Genomic DNA, 4,743 nt, shown 5'->3' on the forward strand with positions numbered 1-4,743 from the left:
AGGTATATTTGAGACGTTTTCATAGAGTATTAAGAGGAAATTATGTTTTAGATTGTGTTTTGCAAGAAGCGAAGGAGATAAGGAAGAAGACCGATTTAGCACACAACAACGAAGAGGAAGCATATATTCTTGTGATTCTTGTTTCGTTGTAACGTTGGATGCTAGTTTTCTTGCTTTGACTTATTTACTCTTGTGACGTACTCTGTTTTAATATAATCAGTTTAGTTATTATTTTCTTGTGTTTGTTTATCATGATTTCATATGAACCCATGATGGCGATAAGTTCTATTATGGGCTAATCGTGATCATGGGGTCGCAACGGATTTATTATGGAATTCTTTAGTTAATTGTTTAATACTTTAGTGTGTGATGATTGCATGATATCTAGTATTGGTTGTGCGTATTCGTCTTATGTGCGTCACGAACATATAAGATAGGGTGTTAATCTCTTGTGAAGCGATGGTGGATCTGGAGATTTAGAACTTGCCATGCTAGCATAGGTTCATGTACGTTGTGCATGATTAGTGGGTAACTCTAACAGTTTTATTTACCCTATGTAATCAAAAAGGGATAACTTGTGCTTAAATCGTTGTGTTGTCAATTTCTGTAGACATATAGGAACTCAATATAATTGATGACTATTCAACTTCTATCTTAATTGTGGATGTTTGGTAGAATGGTATTAGTACAATGAAAGTTGGCTTTTATCGGTTTTGTGTTATTCGATTAATATCATCACTGTCACATGCTAAAGGTAATAACTATGGCTATAGAAGGAAGTAATAATGAAGTTGTGATCTCATGAGTGTTTTATTATTGATAAATTGAAGTGTTAGTTAAGTGGTTAATTAAGTAGTTAATTATAGTTAATATTTAATCAACAATTTTAGGTATTATTATCTTAACATTGAGAAGTAGTCATACATTGGTGAGTGAGTTAAATTAGACAATAAATTAGTCTGAGTCTCTGAGGGAACGAACTAGAAAGTATTCTATATTACTTGTGAACGCGTATACTTGCGTGAATATTAGTGCGTGATTTCGCCCTAACAAGTTTTTGGCGCCGCTGCCGGGGACTCGGCGTATTTGTTTAGTTTATGTACTTACCATCATTGGTCATTAGGACTCAGTGATTAGGACGTAGTAGTTAATTACTCTTTTCGGTTGTGTTTCAGGTACTTTAGCAAACATTTATGCAAACTCGTTCTCGTGCTCGCAAGAGGACCTTAGATACAGCTGAGGAGAAAGACGAAGTTCTTGATACACCGGAGAAGTTAGATTTTGAGGATTCGGATTCAGGAATTGAGCAGAAAGAACCAGTAAACATGGGAGATCGTATTGTTCAAGCTGATCCAGCTCTTATGGATTTTTCTCGGCCTAAAATTGATGACATTCAGTCAAGCATCCTTCATCCGGCTATTCAAGCTAACACCTTTGAAATCAAGCCGGGCACTATTCAGATGGTGCATAATTCTGTTTCTTTTAGAGGAGCAGCAACTGAAGACCCCAACATGCACATAAGGAATTTTGTTGAGATCTGCAGCACTTTTAAGTATAATGGCGTGACTGATGAGGCTATCAAGTTGAGGCTCTTCCCATTCTCACTGAGGGATAAAGCTAAAGACTGGTTACATTCTGAACCAGCTGGGTCAATCACTACGTGGCAAGATCTTGCGCAAAAGTTTTTGGTGAAGTTTTATCCAATGGCAAAGACTGCTGCTATGAGGAGTGCTCTTACTCAATTTGCGCAGCAACCTACAGAATCTATGTGCGAGGCTTGGGAACGCTACAAGGAAATGTTGAGAAAATGTCCACATCATGGAATGCCGGATTGGATGGTAATCACTGGTTTTTATAATGGTTTGGGGGCCCAATCTCGGCCCATGCTCGATGTAGCAGCTGGAGGTGCCTTATGGGCTAAAAGCTATACTGAGGCGTATAATCTTATCGAGACGATGGCTGCAAATGAGCATCAAAACCCAACTCAGAGGATGACGTCAGGCAAGGTAGCAGGTATTCTGGAAGTTGATGCAGCCACCGCTATTGCAGCCCAGCTCCAAGCGCTATCAATGAAGGTTGATTCTTTGGCTATGTATAGAGTTAATCAAATAGCTATGGTTTGTGAGCTTTGTACAGGTTCTCATGCTACGGATCAGTGTTCTCTTGTCAACGAATCTGTTCAGTATGTGAATAATTATCAGCGATAACAGCAGCCTGTGCCAGCGACCTATCATCCTAATAACAGAAATCATCCAAATTTCAGCTGGGGGAATAATCAGAATGCTATTCAGCCACCATATCAGCAAGGAGTAAGTAAACAGTTTAACCCACCTGGATTCCAGCAACCACAGCAGTATGCTACAAGGCAATCATATCCTCAACAGGGAAGTACAGCTGCACCTACTAGTGCTGATTTTGAGGAACTTAAGCTGTTGTGCAAGAGTCAGGCGGTTTCTATCAAGACCTTGGAAAATCAAATCGGTCAATTAGCCAATACAGTGCTCAATCGTCAACCTGGCACTCTTCCCAGTGACACGGAAGTACCAGGCAGGAAGGAAGCTAAAGAGCAAGTCAAGGCTATTACCTTAAGGTCTGGAAAAGTAGCTGATGCTGAAAGGGCAAAAGAAGTCGAAGCTGAAGTTAGAGATGAAGAATTTAAGCAAAAGGAGAAAGCGGCGGAACCAAGGAAGACTAATGTTGAACACACTCTGCCTGAGGCTAATACAGGGGAGAAACAGCTCTATCCTCCACCACCTTTTCCTAAGAGATTGCAGCAACAAAAGCTGGATAGACAGTTCGGGAAGTTTCTGGAGGTGTTCAAGAAACTTCACATCAATATACCTTTCGCTGAGGCTCTGGAACAAATGCCTAGTTATGCGAAGTTTATGAAGACTATTCTTTCAAGGAAGGTGAAACTGGATGACCTTGAAACCGTTGCTCTCACGGAAGAATTCAGCGCTGTTCTGCAGCAAAAGTTACCACCAAAACTGAAAGATCCAGGAAGCTTCACCATTCCTTGCACCATTGGCAATCTAACTTTTGACAAGTGCCTTTGTGATTTGGGAGCAAGCATTAATCTGATGCCCTTGTCGATCTTTAAAAAGCTGGATCTGCCTGATCCGAAACCCACATACATGTCGCTACAATTGGCTGACCGTTCCATTACTTACCCAAGGGGCATAGTTGAGGATGTGCTCGTCAAGGTGGATAAGCTCTTCTTTCCTGCAGATTTTGTTATTCTAGATTTTGAGGAAGATAAGAAGATTCCCATAATCTTGGGGAGGCCTTTCTTGGCTACTGGCCGTACCTTGATAGATGTGCAAAAAGGTGAACTTACTATGCGGGTCCAAGATCAGGATGTGACCTTCAACGTATTTAAGGCAATGAAATTCCCTACAGAAGATGAGGAGTGCTTAAAAGTGGATGTGATTGATTCCGCAGTTACTTCGGAACTCGAGCACATGCTAATGTCTGATGCATTGGAAAAGGCCTTAGTGGGGGAATTTGACAGTGATGATGAAGATAGCAACGAGCAATTACAATATCTGAACGCTTCTCCCTGGAAGCGAAAGCTGGATATACCCTTTGAATCTCTTGGTACTTCTGACCTCAAGAACGCTGAAGGGAAGCTCAAACCATCAATAGAGGAAACATCTACCTTAGAGCTCAAACCATTACCTGAACACTTGAGGTATGCTTTTTTAGGTAATTCATCTACGTTACCTGTTATTATTTCAGCTGACCTTTCAGGTAGTGAGGAAGATAAGCTCTTAAGGATTTTGAGAGAATTGAAATCGGCTATAGGATGGACCATAGCAGACATCAAGGGGATAAGTCCTTCATATTGTATGCATAAAATTCTGTTAGAGGAAGGTAGTAAGCCAACTGTGGAACAGCAACGAAGACTGAATCCCATCATGAAGGAGGTGGTGAAGAAAGAAATTCTGAAATGGCTAGATGCAGGCATCATTTATCCTGTTTCTGACAGCTCGTGGGTGAGCCCTGTACAATGTGTTCCTAAGAAAGGAGGTATCACTGTGGTCGCAAATGAAAAGAATGAGCTCATCCCTACTCGAACAGTTACAGAATGGAGAGTATGCATGGATTATAGGAAATTGAACAAAGCCACAAGAAAGGATCACTTCCCTCTCCCATTCATTGATCAAATGCTTGACAGATTGGCGGGACATGAGTATTTTTGTCTTCTGGATGGTTATTCCGGGTATAATCAGATTTGTATTGCACCAGAGGATCAGGAAAAGACTACCTTCACTTGTCCATTTGGCACATTTGCTTTTCGTAGAGTTTCGTTTGGGTTATGTGGCGCCCCGGCCACCTTTCAAAGATGTATGATGGCTATATTCTCTGACATGATTGGAAATAACGTCGAAGTGTTCATGGATGACTTCTCCGTCTTTGGACACTCATATGATGAATATTTAAATAATCTGCGCGCCGTACTCAAAAGATGCGTGGAAACTAATTTGGTGCTTAATTGGGAGAAATGTCATTTTATGGTGCGTGAAGGCATTATCCTTGGGCATAAGGTCTCTAGCAAAGGTCTGGAGGTGGACAAGGCCAAGGTGGGAGTCATTGAAAATCTTCCCCCACCTAATTCGGTGAAAGGAATCCGTAGTTTTCTCGGTCATGCGGGTTTTTATCGGCGATTCATCAAGGACTTTTCAAAGATATCTAAGCCGTTGTGCAATTTACTTGAGAAAGATGTGCCTTTTAAATTTGATG

The 4,743-nt window shown here is 41.0% G+C and overlaps 1 non-coding gene across 1 annotated transcript; it reads right to left on the reverse strand.

The window, feature by feature from the left end:
* Positions 1–1,718: 1,718 nt before the first annotated feature.
* LOC141715591 (small nucleolar RNA R71) lies at positions 1,719–1,825 on the reverse strand. Its single transcript, XR_012572348.1, has one exon. It is a non-coding gene; the product is annotated as a small nucleolar RNA R71 (small nucleolar RNA).
* Positions 1,826–4,743: the final 2,918 nt, after the last annotated feature.

The sequence above is a fragment of the Apium graveolens genome, chromosome 3, assembly GCF_009905375.1.
Source record: "Apium graveolens cultivar Ventura chromosome 3, ASM990537v1, whole genome shotgun sequence".
NCBI classification, from domain to species: domain Eukaryota; kingdom Viridiplantae; phylum Streptophyta; class Magnoliopsida; order Apiales; family Apiaceae; genus Apium; species Apium graveolens.